Source organism: Vicugna pacos, chromosome 1, assembly GCF_048564905.1.
Source record: "Vicugna pacos chromosome 1, VicPac4, whole genome shotgun sequence".
Taxonomy (NCBI): Eukaryota; Metazoa; Chordata; class Mammalia; order Artiodactyla; family Camelidae; genus Vicugna; species Vicugna pacos.
In genome coordinates, this window is record NC_132987.1 from 93,329,931 (window position 1) to 93,351,312 (window position 21,382).

Sequence of the window (21,382 nt, forward strand, 5' to 3'; positions counted from 1 at the left end):
ATAAATTTCCATGCTTGTTTTGGTGGAACACAATTGAATTCTCTATGACAATTACGTAAGCATTAACACTACATTATTTCCTTCAACTATGAGACCTGAAAAACACCTTTTAATGAATATCAGCAGAATGTGAATATAGGAAAGAAATTTCCAAGCACATAGGCATTGTTTCCAGTTTCACTTCTCCTTCTGTATTCTTTGTAAAATATAAGTAGGGCAAATTTGAAAAACGCATAGCAAACTTAATTTTGAAGGAGCGATGGTATTTCAATTGTACACTAACCTACCACTTAGTAACTTCTATGAAGCTACAGGACTTATTAGAATTTTTAAAGAGGTCCTATTATACTTTAAGATTACGATTTGTTTGATATGGATCCCAGAAACCCAAACTAACAAGTAAGAAATTTGGGATACTTGCAAGACCTTTAAGAATATTAGACATAAAATATTGCAGATGACATACCAAATAGCCAAGTAAGATCACCATCATTAGCATTTTTTATTTACTTCCTAACTGTCCTTTGAATTAACCTTACAGGTCAGTAAATTTTAGGCTATTATTTCTTCACTGTGCTGAATAATATTTTTTTCAATATTGTAAGAATGATGAGTTGCATGATAGTTTGGTAAAAGCAAGGTATTTTAAAATGTCCATTTTAGATATTATACTATGAAAGTACAGAACTAAATTCTTCCTAAAATTCTGTTGATTATTTTTGCTTCATGACTGAGGAGTGCAATTAATTTATTTATTTGTACATTTAATAAACATTAACAAACCACTTATAATTTTCCCATCACACTAGGGATTCTTTAGCAAAATGATCTTCGGTTTCTTTCCTTACAGCAATGTAATTAAATAAACATAAGCAGAACAACACAACCACTGATGTAAGAAATCTATGATATGCTCTAGGGAAAAAATAGGGGCATCAGGTCTGGAATGGGGATGAGTTGTCAGGGAGAAGTGACTCAAAGAGGAAATAACATTTCAGATTAAAAGGAGGTAGGATCAGTAGGAGTTACCAGATTCGGGTAATTACTATTGACTGTGATTTGATAATTCAGCTTCCCCTTCTAGCAGAGATGGTGATGGTACTTTCCTGTGTTTTGGACAGTGAATTTTGAGAAGAGTTACGTGTTTCTTTCTAGTACAGTTATAAAAAAGGGTAGGACACAACTCTATGCTTTTCTTCTCCTGCTCCAGCAATTGTGGCAGCACATGCTGATGTGAAGACAGTCATCTCAGGGAGTCTGGCTTTCCTGGGGAGTTTTCTCAACCAGCAGCATAATTTTCATGAGAACATATTAAACCTCTGGTGTTTTAAGATGCTTTAATTGGAGAGTTGTCTGTTGCTGCAGTGTAACTCAGAAAATCCTAAATAATATACCATGCAAATGTAATACAAGGGATTGTATAAAGAGGAGACAGGAATAAGAGAAAACTTTATGTTCAAATGTCAAGGATGTAAGAGGAAACATGGTATTTTGTTGGAAAAGAGAGAAGCTCAGTATGGCTTGATTTTATAGAAAATTTGAAGGTGGAGTTGAAAAATTAGGCTTAAGTGTCTTATATACCACCTCAAGAAATGAAAGTTGTTAAGAGAGTAAATCTTAGGAGTTCTCATCACAAGGAAACATTTTTTCTTTTGCTTTGTACCTATATGAGATGACAGATGTCTGCTAAACTTACTGTAACAAATCTTTACTAATATTTCATGATGTATGTAAATCAAATCATTATGCTATATATTTAAAGTTATACAGTGCTATATGTCAATTATATATCAATGAAACTGAAAGAAAAAAGAAATAGTATGTTTAGGGTTTATCCTCAGAAAAAAATGGCAGCTAATGAATAATTAGAAGCAGTGATGTCATATGAATATATTTACATGTTAGAAAGCATTTTTTCCCCATAGACACACCAAATCCACAGCTGTATATAGAACAGTTTCCTCTGAAAAAACAAACAAACAAACAAAAAAACCCTTTAAGTTGTCAGAGCCACTCCCTTGTATCTGACAAATGAGAGAAGTGGGTATCAGAGGATGGGCCACGATCTCCCAGAAACCCCATCCCTACGGTTGGGAAGATAATTCAAAACCCAGAGTTTCTCCCTGAGGAGCAAAGGGTTTGAACTCCATAGCAGGCACCCCCAACTTTGAAGACCTGTACCTGAGAGATGAGCCCCTAAAACTTCTGGCTTTGAAAACCAATGGGTTTCGCACCACTGGACCCACAGGATTATCAGATCTGAGAAACAGCTCTTAAAAGGCTCCTGTTCTGACTCACCTGCTCCTGAGCCCAGTGAGGAAGCAACCCATCAAGGGTCACCTGGATTTGATGTGGGAGGGACTCATTTCCCTGCCTTGAAACGTCAGCCTGAGGGCCGGCATCTGATTTGACAAGCATTTGGGGAAGTGCTAAGATGCTCTCCTGGGCCGGAGACTGGCGGGCGCCATCTTTTTCCCATTTTCTTTCCCCTTCGAGGCCGCTGTCTTCACGCTGTACCTCAGCTTCGCTGCAGCTCGCTGGTATCTTCCCGATAGAAGCTTAAACACTAGTCTGGAGCCTGAATTTTTACAACTGCCACCCAGGAGGCGCCTGTAGATCACCGGGCCACTGATGGTCAGTAGGGCATTCACTTGTGGTGCCGCCAGACTGTATATATTCGCGTACTTCAAAGGGGTCTGAGGGTCTGACTTCAGATCAGTCTGAGTCTAGGTGCTGACTGAATTCCTCCTCTTTGGGACACTGAGAAGCTAGGCAAATCCTCAACTATTGGGAGCCATTAAAAATAAAATAGGCTACTTGTAGAATAGCAAAAGTTTGAGTGACAACCAAGAGCCAGGGCAGGGTTGAAAAATAATGAGGTTAATTTCCTAGGTCACCCTTCAAGACTGGGAGAGGCAGCTGCTTTATCTAATGCGTAAAAACTAACACAGATTGTCAAGCAAAATGAAGAAACAGAGGAGTATGTTACAAAAAAAAGAAGATCGGAAAAATCAATGTTGTGTTCAAACTTGTCATAAAAAGGGCCTTGTCAAGTAGCAGGTATGTATGTTATTCTTTCTTCTATAAAATTGTATTGTGGTTTTGTTGATTTAAAAAAGTCATCTTATCTGTAGTATGAAAAATATATTGGACTAATTCATTAAGTACATGAGGGGCTGGGTAAGGAACTTGTGTTGATGGAAGAAAGTGTTTTATTTTGTTTTCCCTCTTGAGCATTTAAAAACCAGTATCTCTACCCTCCCTTGTCTTTGATGAATAGTCAGCCACTCTTTGTATATTTTGTTCCCTCTCTAGTTATATCTTGTCACTGTGACAGCTTTTAATATTTTTTCTTTATCTTTGGTTTTTATAAATTTGATAGTGATTTGACAAGGTATGGTTATCTTTTCATTTATCCTGCTAAAGGACAACTAAATTTCTTGAATCTGTATATTAGTGATTTTTCTCCCTAATTTTAGAAAAAATCAGCTATTTTATCTTTAAATAGTTTTTCTGCTTTACTCTCATTTTATTCTAAGATTCCAGTTACAGATATTTTGGACATACGTTATTAGGTCACAGTTTCCCTGAGTCTCTGCTAATTTTCTTCATTTTTTTTCCCTCTGTTCCTCAGATTTGATCTTTCCTATTGTTAGCATCTCAAATTTACTAAGTCTGTATTCTGTCAATATTCATCCAGTGAATTGTTCGTTTATTTATATTACTATTCCCTTCAATTATAGAATTTCCATTTGGCTCTTTACTTGTTGTATCTGCTCCTTTGCTGAGTTTACCTATCTGTTCATTCATTAAGATCCTATTTTTAAAGGTTGTGAACACATTTACAAACAGCTGCTTTTAAATTATTGTCTGCTAGTTTCAAGGTTCAATATTTGTGTCATCTAACGCCTTTTTGTTCACTGCTGAAATTTTTTTTTCCTGGACATTTCTTCATGAATTATATTCAGAATACATACTATGCTGTTCACCTGAAATTAACACAGTATTGTAAATGAGCTCTACTTCAATTTAAGAAAATTGACTGCTTGACTTCTTGGTTTTGGATCACATTTTAAGGTTTCTTTGCCTGTCTAATAATTTGTAATTGTATGGTTTATATTATGGATTAGTTACAGTAGAGACTCTGAGTTCTGCTATCTTCCCATGACATGTGTTGTGTTGAGTTTTATTCTGGCAGGTAATTGAATTACTGGCTAATCATCTTGATCTTGTGTTTACTTAAATTTAAGATGTGTTAGGGCAGATTCATAAAAACACCCAAGGTGTTTCCAAAGCCCTTCTAGCTTGGCATGACTTAAACTCTGTCTGTATCTGTGAAGATCTTGTAAAGCCTTGGTTTTTGGTTTTATTAGAGCAGTTCTAGAAGCTAAATTCCTCTCATGTGTGGTCATTGTGATTCTTACATGCAATCCTGGTGTTCCAGCCAGATGCCTTTTATGATGAACATATAATTCTATTCTGGGTGAATTAAGAATCTAAAATTTCCCAGTACAGATTTACTTGCCTCTCAAGTAGTAGGTCTGATAAATGGACACACTGTCTGACAAATCTTGAGTTTTGGCTCTGTGCATATGCAGCCCCACTTTCATCTAAGGATTCATGGGGGAAACTAACAATGACTTCTGAGGCGCCCCCTCCCCAGCTACTTTCTCTCTAAGAACTTGTTCTGTAGATTCCAAATGTTTCCATTGATCTGATCATTTGCTCAGTGGACCACCATGACTTTTTGGACTCTAGCTCAGTGCAGCTTGTAGTAGGGCTGATTGTGTCGTTCACCTCATGAATTTCCTTTCTATCATGAATTATAGACTTGAACTTTCTGTTGTCCAATGCCTGAAAAGAACTGCCTCATATATTTTGTCTATTTTAAACATTGTTTACAGTAGTAGAACTGATCAAATAGCACTTAACCAGTCATAGCTGTAAGTGGAATTCTAAGTATTTTATTTTTGAAAAACCAACAGATTAAGTGAGAGAACAATACTCTATAAAGTAGCCTACTGATTTCCCCCCTAATTGACCCATCACTATTCTATTTTAGCAATGCCTCTCTGTATGTCCAGACAGTTCACAGATGGGATTGAAACAACTAAGGTCCATTTATAGGAAGAGGAACTCATAATGAATTTTGTTAACAGCCTCTAAGCTTTCCCTAGGGTTCCTACTCTTTTTTTTTTTTTTTTTTTTTTTTTTTTTGAGCACAGCACTGTTCTCTGTTAGCTTAGCTGGTCTTCTAACCTAGCTGAGTTTTGCTCACTCTTGTCTCAGCATTATTTTGTTCTGCTCCAAAGATCACCCAGCTCAGTTTATTTCCTTTAGTGCTCTCCAGGCTTAGCTCTCTTCCCTGACCTTTCCAAATTTGTGCATTTATGCTAAAGACATGATTTGATATTTCTTCAGTAGATTTTGTTTAAGGTACTTAAGCTGACCTGGAAAATGGTTTAGTTCCCCAGATTTTAAAGAGACAAATGTATTTGTCAAGATAATGAATTGTGGCAAATGTACAAAGTTAATTTTTATAATTTTTTAATGTTCTTTACACTGATAATTTAGATTTAGAAATATGATACTGAATGGAATATGAAACTATATGATTTCAACAGTGTGAGGACTAATTATGATTTAGGTGAGCATTATGGAAATGTAAATTCTAAGCAATTGCTGTGAGCTACTTTGAATATAAATTCACAAAATTATTTTTGTACATTTTACTTTCTAAATACTACTTTACAGTGAAATATTTTGTTCTGGTCAGTTTTATTGATGCAGAAGGGGTTATAAATATGAGGGATTTGGGGTTGATTAGAATCATCAGCTCATTCATGATATCCTGGCAACAGATGATAATCCCCACAGCAGGAATTTGATCCTAGCAAAGAAGCATATGGAGAACAGTAGGTCCAAAAGAAAATCTATATCCAGGCTGCCTATTCACACTGTTCAGGCTCAACTTAAAAGGCTCTCAGACGCAATTTCTCACTTGAGGTTGTTTAGATCAAACTGGTAATTCTGATTCGAGCAAGAAACTATGGAGAATCAAGAATGTACACTGTTACTCCTATATGTTTTTGGTAACTAACTTCAAAGACATTCTGCTTACTTATTTGAAGTAAAGGAATACTTAATGCATATAATAATGAAATTAAGTTTACCATGTTCACATTAATATTCTAGCTTTTCAAAAATATTTATGAGCAAAATGAAAATATTTATAAACATTTTGAAACACACTTTTATACTGTGCCAAACAATTCTTTCACTTCAAACAGTAAAGTCTTACACATTATGAATTTCTCAATCATAGACTTTCAAAAGTACTTTTTTCCTCTATTCCAGGTGATAAACCAAGTTCAAGGTAAATAAAGTCTCAATTTATTCCTCAGTTCACTTTAGAAGTATTTTCTTTGTATTTAAAATCAGCATCTGTCCTGGATTTTCAGGGCCAGCAAAGCCCATAACACAAGTTGTAACAGGTATAAGACTACAAATTGGTATGTTACTGGGTGGCATAATGAAGAAAGGAACACTAGAAATGAAAAAAATACGAATTCTGTCACTAATTAGATTATATTAAATTATTTTCTTATTTGCAAAAATTGAGTATATGACTGTATGTTAAAATTCTTTCTATAAATAGTATAGTATCACTAAATATTGGCCCAATATGACACAAAAATATATGTTACAATTACGCAGCATTTGAAGAATTTGTCATTTCAGATGATAGTGGTGAATTCTCTACCACTGGGATTATTCAATCAGGGAAACACAGTGGTATCCATTTATTAGAAATATTATAAAGGAGTTTCCTACATCGTATAGAATCCCTGCCAATCACAAACTTTATTAATTAAACCAAACGTGTATATTTCTCTGAATAAATTCATTATGAATGATCTTTATTATTGTCAAATCCTAAAGTACTATAAATTCCCTTTATTAGTTTATCTCTAAATATAATAATCAGTTTGATTTCTGAAGTGCTATCATGGACCCACTATTAACATCATTTTCTTCTTAATCCTAAAGCTACGAGAATGAAAACTCTCAGGAGAGGGGAGAAAGAATAGCTAAAATTAAATTGTTTTCTAACTAGACATAAATATTTTGTGTTTTAAGAAAAAAACTAGGATTTAAAAATTTTCCAAAAGTGGACTGTTCCTTAGGATAACATGTTCAGTAAGGCATAATTAGCAATAACAATGTTTAATTAAAATCATATCTAACTTGGGAGCATCTGCATTTTCATAAGAAAAAAATCAACAAAAAAATTCTCAATATAAATAATTTCAATTCTCACATTTAGAACAGTTATTTTTATGTATATTTAAGTTTATAATCTGGACATTTAATCCATAAGCATTATAAGCACTGATTTCACAACATAGTTTATCTCATTTAAAATGTTTGTCAATCCAATATATAACTGAGAATTGTCAATCTGTATTTAGGATTAAAATATATAAAGTTTTTAATGTAACATAATATTCTATCATAATTTCAATATCAATTATAAAGATTACTTAATAAAATATATTGAATAACCATCTCTACTCTTGTTGTTAGCCTCTTATCACCATAAATGTAAGGTATAATTTAAACAGTGTATACATTTTAGAAAAATTATTATTCTGAATTTTTTCTTAATAATGCATTTTATAATTAACTTATGAATTGAAGTTAATTAATAAATTACTATGTATATCTGCTTGATATCCAAGGCTATGACAAGAATCCCCATTGTAACTCTCATTGGCACAATGAGAATTTATATATATGTATAATTTTACTCATGGTTATACCTTTTCAGTGTTCTTGTCAAACATAAATGGATGGATTAATAGTTTTTTGTGTGTATGTGTTGTTGGGAGACAACTGACCATGGATCTCTTATGTTTCTACATGAAAAATTCTTAAATGTACTTCCCTCATGTTATACACCTTCTTCTCTTGCTGGAGCTGTAAGTCTAGGAACTATGTTTTCCAGACTCCCTTGCCCACAGAACCATTTTGTTTTTGTTCCATCAATGAGATGGAATCATGTGATATCTTAAAGTTGGAAGAGAGATTAAAGAAATATTCTTCTTCTTCCAGCATCATCAAACAGACAGATGAGCTTGGGAATTTATCCATTGCTTTCTAAGCATTCTCTTCTGATTCACCTGCCTGAATATGGCAGGAAGTTATACATACCAGTAGTGAAATCCTGCAATTTCTTACCTGAATGAGAGGAGGAGCTTTTTGATTCTCTGCAAGCTATAGACAAAGCTGAGAGTTAGTGGCATCCATGTTTGACTTTGCTCTTCCAGCTTATTCAGTAATTTTGAAGCACCTAATTCCTGTGCTTAATCTCACACTCATTAAAAAGAGAGGGATTGTAGAATGGTTTCTGTGTTCCTCATGAAAACATAACTAAAGTAAATGAATTTTTATCTGATCTATGTCCATGATCAAAAATAATTTATAATAATTGTTTATGCTCACTAATTATTAAAATTATTAAATTTTATTAAATTATTTAAAAATATTAAAAAAAATGAAATATACAATAACCCTGAAAAATGTTGATATGATAAATACTGAATTATACTAATACCATTAGAGAACATGACAGTATGTTACAGTTCACATTCCAGATAGTCTTTTAATAGGAATGTTCTTTATTAGGAGCCATCATTAGCAAAACATTCCTGAGGAAGTCAGACTTGAAGAAATGCTTAATTAGGCTAGACAGAGAACAGTACCTTGTACAAAATAGAGTTAGCTTCTACATTTGAGCAATGAAAAATAAATGTACAGAACTAGTTCAATTGTAATAGCAATTTCACTTTGGGTTTTAGTGGGAGATACAGTTGGGCATATAAAATAATACCAGATTTTGAAAAAAAACATATAAATCTCATAATGTAATTTATAGTGTTTTTTTTTTAAATTGAAATATAGCCAGGTTACAATGTTGTGGCAATTTCTGGTGTACAGCATAATGTTTCAGTCATACATATAAATACATATATTCGTTTTCACATTCTTTTAAATTACAGGTTTGTATAAGATGTTGAATATAGTTCCCTGTGCTACACAGTATAAACTTCTTGTTTATCTATTTTATGTATAGTAGTTAGAATCTGCAGATCATGAACTCCCAAGCATAATGTAATTTAGATTTAAGGCATCACTTAAGTTTCTGAAGTGCTATTTCTGCACTGTGGTGGAACAGCATGACTGCAGGAAGACTCCCCAGTAATTACACTGAATCACTGGAATGTGGGAATTATACTTTATTAAGTTGTATACTTATTATCTTCCTCTGATGTTTTAAATTTCTACCATTTGGTTGACCACCTTTCCCTCAATCATTCCTTGTCTTGTTATCTACTACTTAGGATAGCTACTTTTTTGAAAAATATTTTTCAAATACCCAGAGAAAATTATGTCAGAATAAATCAGGATCATAGATTCTACCTTTACTAATACCTGCCATAATTAACAATGACTAAAGTATTGAAATAAATAAACTGAATAGTCACATGCATTAACAGCGTGCGTGAGACACAGCTCTCGACAAAAATTCCTCCTTTTCAAACAGTATTGATTTGTGTGTTGGAAGATAGCTTGGTTTTCATCCAAGTGTTATTTTTACAGTGTTTGTTTATTTCTTGAAGTACAGCAGACCAAAGGATGCAGCAGTGGGGCTTCCAACCTAGATTGTCAACTCTAACTTCCCACTGACTCCACTTTCTCTCTTAGCTATCTGTACTTCATGGGGAATGACCACTCAGGTCCTTTGTTTATATTTCTTGTCACAGTTAGAAACCTTTCTCTTTTTTAGTGGCCTCTCCCCACTGATATCCCACCACTGATTTTTCCACCAGTCATTCGCTGCTGTAACACTTGTGTACCAGATGGTTTAAACGGCTAAGCATGTATTTGCTGAGTGAACATAAGGAAAGCTGTCACTTGGCTTATTTCTCTTTCATTTCTAACTTTTTGCCATTAGTGATTAAATGAGACAATGCTTGATGGAAATAACAAGTCCTGAACTTTTTGTGTTTTCTAATATAAAGTAACTAAGGTTTGATTCCCCTTATTGTGGGAGACTTTTTAATGAAATCGGTCATTTGGGAATAGGGACATCTTTGCATTCTATTTTTAATTTTTTATTAGACTAGTAATACTCAGGTCTATTTTGTTTTTCAGATTTGCCTGTCTTCCTTCCTTCCTTCCTTCCTTCCTTCTTTCCTTTTTCCGTTTCTGATTTTGTGCATAGTGGCTACACAATTTTAGTGATCATTATCTCAACAAAATGCTTTGGTAATTTTCCTAGTTGTCTTTGGCATAATCGGTGAAGGAAATATCTCTGTCTTGTCAATAAATAACATGTCAGGATGTTGTGTCAGAATTTAAAAAATGAGGAGCAAATGTGATTTTCAAAAATCTCCCCTGGGTAAATGGATTATTGCTTCCTACAACCAAACCTCCTACATTTAAGTTTCAACCAGAATACTATAGAGGCGCTGTTTTAATTCCATAAAAAGCCAGAGATAGTATACATACTTCTTCACCAGCAAATTGTGAATTCACGTGTTCTCTAATTGGCTGCAATTGTTTCTCAGAGCTGCTGTTATTAGAAAAGTTTATGTTTGATATGTTTTCCTATGTATCTTGTTCTTTTTTCATATCATTTAGTTCAGAGTTAGTTTTTTTTTTAATGTTTTAGCTATTCATCATACTGGTCAACCAGAAAAAAAAACATTCTACAGTTTAACTTGTGTGAAAATCAACAAGAAGGAAAGAAAACTAAATGTTATATTACAGGAACATAGTGATAGTATACTGAGGTGGCTGAAGTACATCAAATATTGTAGTGGGAAAAATGTTTAAATAAAATATGAGTACAACATGAATAGGCAATAATTTTTCCTAAAAAATATTTTCTTCAGATACTATATGCTGAATGGAAATAAATAGTTGTTTTACATGAACAGTTGGAAGAGAAAAGAAAATATAGATTTAGTGCTTCCTTAGAACTTTTGAGCTGAATTATCATCTCATTATTTATAAAATGACCTCTATTTAAATTCTTCAAAGTGAAAATTGTTTAAAATTATCTTTTGTTCTTTTAGTGCATTGGCACTTAAGGAAGGGTTGTGTCTAAAGATAGTAGTGTGCTTTTTCATTGCTTTGTCTCAACTCTGCCGTGTAACACTGAAACTAATAGAAACTTCCCAAAGGTTCTCTTTCATCTTTGATTCAGTGAACTGACTTCTTTTGCTAGTCCAGCATTTGTCTTAACTATTGTCAGTTCCATCTCTAAGGAAGGTGCTCTTTCCAACTTCTGGGTCCATTCCCTCTGCCTTTGGGCAGGTCCCCTCCTCTACTGTTAAACCGCTGAATTGATTCTGATGACACTTTTCCACAACTCGTTCTTGTCAGTTATCAATAACTTGGGCTAAATATTTTGTTTTGCATTTTTTTGTTAAATTTAGTTGTTGAGGATGACATTTTAAAGTTATTATAATCTTAAATGTAAAGCAAATGTTTTTAACCCTCTTAAAACCTGTGGCTATAAATAGTAGGTTTTAATTCTACATCACACATTTTATCAAACACATGTAAATAATTTGGGAAATGTGTTGCAATTTAATAGCTTGTTAATTATAATTGACTGACTTTATTTAAGGTGTATTCTCCTGCTTAGGAGTGAAAAGAAGAATACTAAAAAATACAAATTGTTTATGGCATATTGCAAGATAAATACACAATATTATCAATGCTGTACTTACAAAATTAAATAAGTAAGAAACATATTTACCTTGCATATATTTAAGCCATTAAAGAAGAGTTGATCATAAAAATTTAAAAAAAATTTAAAAATGTAAACTAACTATATTTCAATAAAAAAGAAGAGTTGATCATATTAGTAATTGTTGAAAAACAAACAAAATTAGTAATATGATATTAGAGATACTGTCATTCTGCATATAATTAAAAAAATTTTTCTGCTTCATCTTGGCTTCTATTGCTTTTACTCATGTCTTCCTATTATATTTTTATGCCCAGTGTTCATTGCATTAAATTTATTTGCTATCATAAGGCTGTTAGTTGACATAACCAGTATGATTAGAAAATATATTTCTTCAGTTACTGTTTTTTCTTCAATTGCTGTTTTTTTTCCAGTTTTATTAAGACATAATTGACATACAGCACTGTATAAATATAAGGTGTACAACATAATGATTTGATTTATATGCATCATGAAATGATTATCACAATAAGTTTAGTGAAAATTCAACATCTCAGATAGATATAAAATGAAAGAAAATTCAAAAAAGAAATTTCATTCTGATGAGAACACTTAGAATTTACTCTCTTAACTTTCATATATAACGCACAGCAGTGTTAATTATATTCATCATGTACATTATATCCTAGGACTTATTTATCCTATTACTTATGGGAAATATTACTATATATATATATATATATATATATATATATATATCACATCTACTTTATTCATTCATCTATTGATGTCCACTTAGATTACTTCCATATTTTAGCTATTGTAAATAATGCTGCAGTGAACATGAGGTACATATATTTTTTTCTAATTAGTTTTTGTTTCCTAAGGATAAATGCCCAGGAGTGGAATATGGATCATATGATAGTTCAGTTTCCTCATTTTTTGGACATATCTTCATATTGTTTTCCATAGTGGCTCTATCATTTTGCATTTCCACCAACAGTGCATAAGGGTTCTCTTTTCTCCACATCCTCACTGACGCTTGCTACATGTTGTATTTTTGATAATAGCCATTGTGACAGGTGTGAGGTGATATCTCATTGTGGTTTTGGTTTGCATTTTCCTGATGGTTAGTGTTGTTGAACATCTTTTCGTATGCCTGTCGGTAATCTGTATATCTTCTTGGAAAAATATGTATTCAGATTATCTGCCCAGTTTTGAATCTGGTTGTTTATTTATTTTTGATGTGGAGTTGTATGAGTGCTTTGCATACTTTGTATATTAATGCCCTATCAGAACAATCCTTTGTAAATAATCTCCCATTCAGTAGGTAGCCTTTTTTTTTGTTGATAAGTTTCCTTTGCTGTTTTAAACCTTTTTAGTTTGATTTAGTTCTATTTGTTTATCTTCTCTTTTGTTTCCCTTGCCTGAGGAGACATATCAAAAAAATATATTACTAAGATAGATCTCAAAGAGATTACTGCCTATGTTTTCTCCTGAAAGTTTATGGTTTTGATCTTTAATTCATTTTTAATTTATTCTTGTGTATGATATGAGAATAGTCCAATTTGATTCTTTTGCATGTAGCTATCCAGTTTTCCCAATACCAGTTATTGAAGAGGCCATATTTTCCTTGTACATTTTGGCCCTCTTTGTCATAGATTAATTGACCATATAAGTTTGGGTTCATTTCTGAGCTCTCTCTTCTGTTTCATTGATCTATGTGTCTGTTTTTCTACCAGTTTCATACTTTTGTCTCATAACCTTCCTACTAGCTTTGTGTATAGATGATTCCCTACCTTTCCTATATGTTTGTCCTTACCAAAAAGCTTTTTCCTTTTGTGATTTTCATTTTCTAATTGTGGCCTTTCTTTTTTATGTAGAGAAGTCCCTTTAACATTTTATATAAAGCTGGTTTGGTGGTGCTGAACTCTTTTAGCTTTTGCTTGTCTGTAAAGTTTTCAATCTTTCCATCAAATTTGAACAAGAGCCTTTCTGGGTAAAGTATTCTTGGCTACAGGTGTTTCCCTTTCGTCACTTGAAATATATCATGCCGCTCCCTTCTGGCCTACAGGGTTTCTGCTGAAAAGTCAGCTGTTAGCCTTATGAGAGTTCCATTGTACATAACTTAATGCCATTCCCTCGCTGCTTTTAGTATTCTCTCTTTATTTTTAATCTTTGTCATTTTAATTATAATGTGTCTTGGCATGATCCCCTTTGGCTTAATCCTGTCTGGGACACTCCTGCGTTTCCTAGACCTGGATGTCTGTTTCCTTTCCCAGGTTAGGGAAGTTCTTAGCTATTATGTCTTTAAATGTATTTCCTGCCCCTTTTTGTGTCTCTTCTTCTGGGACCCTAAAATTCAAATGTTAGTACACTTGATGTTGTCTCAAAGGTCTCTTAACCTGTCCTCATTTCTTCTTGTTCTTTTATTCTTTTCTCTGTGCAATTTCAGTGATTTCCATACTCTGTTTTCCAGATTATGGATCCATTCCTCTGTATCATCTAATTTACTGTTGATTCTTTCTAGTGTATTTTTAAAAATAATTTTGGTTATTATTTTCTTCATCTCTGTTTGACTCTTCTTTATATTTTTTAACTCTTTGTTAAGAACTTCTAACTTCTCACTCTATTCATCCAATCTTCTCTCAAGTGTTTTGAGCATCTTTACACTCATTACCTTGAACCCTTTCCTGGGCAGGTTGCTTATCTCAGGCAGTTTTTCTTCTGGGGTTTTATCTTGTGTCTTTATTTGAAACATATTCCTCTGCTGCCTCATTTTGCTCAATTTGCTATTTCTAAACCTATGCATTTGGTAGGTTGGTTATATTTCCCAACCTGGAGAAGTAGCCTTTTGTAGGAGATGTCCTGTGTGTTCCAGCAGTCCACCCTCCTCTGGTCACCAGTGCTATATGCTCTAGGGATGCCCCCTATGTAGGCTGTGTGGTTCATCAGTTGAGATGGACTGACTATGGCGGGTGGCCTGGTAGATTTGGCGAGGCCCCCGCAATATTAGTTATCAAGCCCTGTCTTGTGCAGAGGCTGCTGGCCACTGGTGGTTGGGGCCGTGTTATGAGGCAGGTGGCCAAGATGTACCAAGGGGTCCTGAGGTAGTACTGGCCCACTGGTGGCTGGAATCAGGTTCTGAGATGGGTGGTTGAGGGGCTAGAAATCCCAGATCTAGTGTCAGAGTCCATAGTTTATAATTTAAAAATATTAAGTATAATAGCTAATATTTTCTGAGTACTTAGAGTCTGTTATTAAGTGTTTTATATATGTTTTCCAATTTTTTCTTATAAAAAACTTCATGAGATGGAAAATATGTGTTTATTTTACAGATGAGTAAGTTAAGGCTTAGAAAGTTCACCTAAGAAAAGACCTGTAATCATAACTACTATGATACGCTGTTTTTTTTTTTCACTTCAATCAAATAGAAAATAGTGTATTTCCAAAACAGGTAAGGCTGAAAGTGCTAAGAATATTGTCTGATAACTAAAGCCCATATTCAACAGTCATGGTAATCTTATTTACCAACTACAGATAATGTTATGTACAGTTTCCCATAATGACTAACAAAGTCATATGTACGTCTACAGTCAAAACAAGTGTTGTTATAACAAAAAAAAATTGTCAACAGTATAGTATCTCTAAGGGACAAAATAATTTTCTTCCACTTGTTTGTTATTTTCCAAAGTGAATCACTGGGAGGCAGTCAGTTCGTATAACAGTTAAACTTCTTTCAAATGCCAAGACCTCATGAGGAAAGTGAACACAAAATCTTGTCAGTGAAACTTCTTTGTTTGAAAGGTGTAGGTCTTTCATGAAGCTTTGAAGGCACTGAATTCTTCCGGTGGCTTAGAGCAAGAGAGAACCACTGAAGGTATGGTAGGACCACTGGTGGAGAGACAGGCTATAGTCTCTGAAATTACTTTACCTTGTATACTATTTTGCTTAGGTCTGTTCATGATCAAGATGGCATGATGGAAATAAGATTAGGACTCTACATTTTCTCTTCTTTAGAGTATAACCACCACATAAACAGTTTCAAACTTCTGCTGACGGTATGTTAGGGAAGATTTTTTTCCCCTGAATTTTGTCCTCAATATGGCAGAACAGACTGGTTCAAAGCAAAGTTTTGATGAAATGTTTTCTCAGGAAAATCTGTTTCTGCTGCTAAGAGACTGCCACCTACAACCATCTGTGGTTTTGTGTTTCTTGCCAGACTTTTCTGTTGTCTTTATGTAGATATTGCCTTTGTCATTTTTGTGGTATCCAAACATGGCAAGCACTTCTATCAGCTGCATTCTTTTGTTAAAAGTGTTTTACTTCCCTACTAAATATTATAATGCACACTCACACACATATAGACACATTACATACTTTAATATATTAGTCATTGTATCTCTCTAGCTGACTTATCCAAATAGAAGCATAAAACTGTCTTAAAGATTCTTATTCCCAACATTTCAACAGTGATTTATATAAGGCTTATGGACCATCAAAGAAATTAAGAAGCATAAATAAGACACAGAAGAACTATATAATTGGTCCAAATTATATAGCATAATAATGCATAGCATGACCGATAAATATTGGAAATGATAATTACTTTTTCCAAAACTGAAGAAAGACATGTGTTCTTCAGTAAAAAATGCATGCTGATTTCCAGGAAAGATAAATAAAAATAAATTCTCAGCTCGATGCAACATAGTGAAAAGATAGTACATCTAGAAAAAGTGACAAAATCCCATTAGTCATGAGGAAGGAAGTAAAGATTGCCTAAAGAAGAAAAATAAATCACTATTTTCAGCTATAATAGAGTAGCTTACATAAAAGTAATCCTTCCACTCAGAACAGCTAAAAAACTAGATTATTATTGTTATCATTATTATGATTTACAACAACAGCAAGAAAAACCCTCTCTGAGGTATTGTAGGGCAACCAAATCAGAGAGAAATAAGGGACCAAAATATAAGGAAAATTAAATGATTGAGCCTTACATTTTTCTGCTGATTTTTTGCTCTTTTAAGTTTGCTGCTTATTGTTCTAAACCACACTTTCTAAAGAAAAAACAACAACCTAAAATTTAGGGCACTTACAATGGCCTAGGGAGACATAAATTGCAATTTAGGACTTTAAGGACGGCCAGGGATTGGAGGACCTAGATCCTAGAGGAAAGCGAGTTGCAGGCCAACAGATCCATCATTCAGAACCCAATTTTCCTGAGGCATTTGTCACCTCCAAGGCTGTATCTGTTTGTGTGTGTGTGTGTTTTGGGGGAGGAGGGGGTGGCAGTGCTAAAAGAAACCCAAATAAAGAAGCAGTTGTAAATCAAGAAGAGAGACAGAGGAGAAAGACTATTCTAGTAGTTTTTTCCTTGTCAGAAAGACAACAATTAGCTAGGAATAATAAGCCTTAAGAAAAATCTATAGCTTTCAGGTAAGATTCTGAAGAAATATATCTTAAAAGTACAAGCAAATCAGGCTGGATTGAAGCAATATATCCACTCTCTATCAACCTTCCAAAAGAAACGTAAATACCCTGTAGAAAAGGATAACAGGAGTTTCTGGGTGTTTTTCCTTACATATGCTTGCTGCAATACTCAGTTACTGCTACAACAAGATTGTGTACTAAAACACACCAACATTTAATGCTTGAAAGAAGCATTTATTTTTATATCTATCGATTTCAGTGTTTATACTTCTGTCCTATGTGGGCTTGGTCCAACTGGGCCTGACTCCAACCATTGGTTGAATTCAAGCCTGGTCCTCATTCTTTTGTGGCTAGTGGCCTTTTAAGGGTGTATTTATAATAATTATAAAATCAAAAGACAGTAAATTACACACCAAATGACTTAAAACTTGCACTTATACCAAATTCACTAATGTTTATCAGCCAAATTAGTAACATGATCAATTTTTTTTGTATGTATGGTGAAGGAAATTATAGTGTTTATTGTAGATGCCAAACAAGGAGTCCAGGAGAGCTAAAGCCCCCAAAATTCAAGCTCTTTGAACATGATCAATTTTAATTTCAGTATGTCAGAGAAATCTGCTCTACCTCTAGTGGGAAGAACTAAAAGCCAGTTACATATGCTGAAAAATAGTGCAAGTTATCAATCCTCACATTCACTTAACAGTTTCAAAACATGCAGGAAAATGGAACCATATATTAGAAAACCAAAAACAAGGGCTATAAAAAATATATATAAGTGGTCCAAAGTATAGAGTCAACAGATATTGTTATGTTTTTATATATAATTATGTAACAAGAAGTAATTATGATAAATATTTTGAGAAAGTGAAAAAAAATGAAGAATATTGCAGGGATATCCTAGCAATGACTACAAAACTGAAATTAATATTTAGACAGTACTAACAATATATTGGACAAAGCAAGAGGGAAGATAGGTGAATATACTGTATTCAAATAGAGGCAAAAAGAAAGAAAGAGGTACAAATAGCAATAATAATGGAAGGGTCATGTAGGACATGGCCTAACATATGTTTAATTAGAACACAGGAAACAAAATGTGAGAATGTGCAGAAGTATAATTTGAAGACATAATGACTGCAAAACTTAAAAAAATTATGAAAGATATAAAGCCACATATACAGGAATATCAACCATCTCTAATGAATAAATACAAAGAAAATTAATCATAGGCACATCACAGTAACATACTAAAATTTAAAGACAAAGAGAAACCTTAACAATCAGAGTTATTCTGTTTAGAGTTTATAGAGTTTGAAAGGGTGATGCTTCTACCATTATAAAAGAAAAATATAGATAGAAAATCATAACTTGTCATGAACCTATCCAAATTTCAGGGCAATAAACTAGACTGAAATCTAAGGAATAACAAGCCCCTCTATAAGAGATAGAATGGGGGGAAGAGGTGCTCGGTGCCAAAAATGTGGATCAAAAGAATCCAGTTAAAAATTTTATAAATTGCTGAAGACCAAATGTAGGCTAGCATAAGGGTATAGAGTCACCTGGAACCAGAGATACAGTAAATCGTCTTCTCCATGAACTTCCATGTGGTGCTCACAAAAAGGATTGGAGAACAGGGTGTAGACCGGGGAGGAGTCACAAGGTAGTGCAATCCTAACAGGGTGGTTTTACATTATGTTGTTTCTACAGTTCATGTGTTTAAACAATTAGTCTCCCCAAGTGGGTTTTAACTTATTTTTAATAATGGAGATAGTATCAGATAAAAATTCATTTATTTTTAGTTAAGTTTTCATGAGGAACACAGAAACCATTCTACAATTCCTCTGTTAATGAACATGAGATTTAGCACAGGAATTCAATGCTTCAAAATTATTGAATAGGCTGGAGGAGCAAAGTCAAACATGGACGCCACTAACTCCCAGCTTTACCTATAGTTTGCAGAGAATCAGAAAGGTGCTCCTCTCTCATTCAGATAAGAAATTACAGGATTTCACTATTGTTTTTAGCTTCCTATCATATTTAGGCAGGTGAATTAGAAGGGAACATGTAGAGACCATTGCAAAAATTCCCAAGCTCATTCCTCTGATGATGCTAGCAGAAGAAGAATATTTTTTTGATCTCTTTTCTAACTTCAAGATCTTATAAACCTAAATGCAATCCTAAAAGAAAGAATCAGCTTTTACTACAGGAAACACACAGAGCCCCACATGGATCCTTACCCCTTATGAATCAAAAGCCTTTTGTCACTGGAGAAGGGGAAGAAATGCTGTCACTGCCAGGGTCAGAATGAAGACCAAATGTAGCTGAGAGAAAGTTCAAGGAAAACAAACTGCTCATAGAAGTGCAATGGAACAGAGTACTGGACCACAGATCCTATGCTAATAGCATTAGAAGTCTTCTACCTCTGTGGGAAGAGCAGGAAATACTTTTTCTTATAATAAGTTCCAAGGTACAAATTAGATGTTAGCTGCCAGTGGAAAAAAAGGCAGGACCATTGATAATGGCCCTATCCTGAGACCTGAGTACAAGTTTGGACTCATTGCACAGAGAATTATCTCTAACCATCACCACTAGGCTAGAAAGTATCAAGTAACAGCAAAACTGTAACGATACTTGGGAAGAAACAAATGTGTGGAAAGTGACCACCTCTGTGGCATGAGCACAGCCTAATATTAAGAGTCAGAGCAATCAATAAACTCAGACACTGAACCAGGCTCCTAAATGTCACTGATGTTGACATTACCATATATAAATTTTACATGACTGTGATTAATATATTAAATTCTCTAATGGAAAAGGTAGACAATTTGCATTGACAGATGGTGAATCTAAACCAACAAATAGAAACTATAGGACTCAGATGGAAATGCTAGGAAACAAACCAACAAACCAGCAACATAGGAACAACAATAAAACATGCCTTAGACAAGCTCATCAGTAGACCTAATTTGCATTTATAGAAATCTTTACCCACCAGTAGCAAAATACACATTTTCTTTAAGTGTGAACCTAGGTAGATCACGTTCTTTATGACAAACACTTCTCGACAAATTTAATAGACTTTAACTTATACATAGAATGGTCCTTGTCCATATAGAATTAAGCTAGAAAACAATGTTAAAAAGATAACCTAGATAATCACAAATATTTGGAATTTAATTACACTATCAAATAACCTATAGGTCAAATACAAAGTTACAAATAAAATGTAAAATTATTTTCAATGGAATGAAAAATGAAAAAAAAAGGAAAATTTGGGAGACATGGAATGAACCAGTAGATATAGACAAAGCACTTGCAAGATTCAACATTTGTTAATCATATTAAAAAAGACTCAGCAAATTCAGAATTAAATGAAATTTTAACACAATGAGGCATTTACAAACAGTCCCTGTAGATAACATTATATTTAATGATGAAAGACTAATTATTTGCCCCTACAATTAGAAACAAAGTCAGAATGTCCACTGTCAGCTCTCCCAATCTGTAGCTTTAGATCCTCATGGATACAATAAGGCAAAAAAAGGAAGAAAGCAAGCAAGAAAAAAAAGATATAGGGATTAAAAAAAGAGCAAAGGAAAACTGCAACAGAAGGAACATCTACATGTAAATTTGCCAACAAATATGCAAGAAAAAATTTTAGTAAGTGAATTTAGCAATGTCAGAGAATATAAGTTAATACATAAAAAGTGATTGTATTTCTCAATACTAATAATGAAAAATTGGGAATTATAATTGAAAGAATATCATTTACTAAAGCACACAAAATCATTTAAAATATAGGTATAAATCTATCAAACATATGCAAGTTCTGTATGCTGAAAAGTAGAAAAAAAAGATGAGAGTAATGAAAGAAGATATAAATTAATGGAACTTAGAATTTTTAAAATGTCATTCTCTCCAAACATATTTGCAAATTAGATACAATATTAATCAAAATTCCAGCAAGATATTTTGCAGAAAACAAATTAAAGTATTAGGTCGATTGTAAACTAATTCGAAGAAATGAACTCAAAATTAATTAGATAAGAAACAGGTATTTCTTATTATGGCATTTATCTCTGATTTACTTATCCTGAAAAAAAAAATCTACCTATGCTCATGTAAATACACTATAAATGTAGATTTTAATATTTTTGTATATTTAATACATTTTAGGAGAAT

General features: G+C 33.4%; 1 long non-coding RNA gene across 1 annotated transcript in view; it reads left to right on the forward strand.

The window, feature by feature from the left end:
* Positions 1-2,550: 2,550 nt before the first annotated feature.
* Positions 2,551-21,382, forward strand: part of LOC140699284 (uncharacterized) — a 28,020-nt gene continuing 9,188 nt past the window's right edge. Inside the window, exons 1-2 of the long non-coding RNA XR_012077341.1 lie at positions 2,551-2,634; positions 2,893-3,060. This is a non-coding gene — a long non-coding RNA (uncharacterized lncRNA). The remainder of the gene's footprint in view (positions 2,635-2,892; positions 3,061-21,382) is intronic.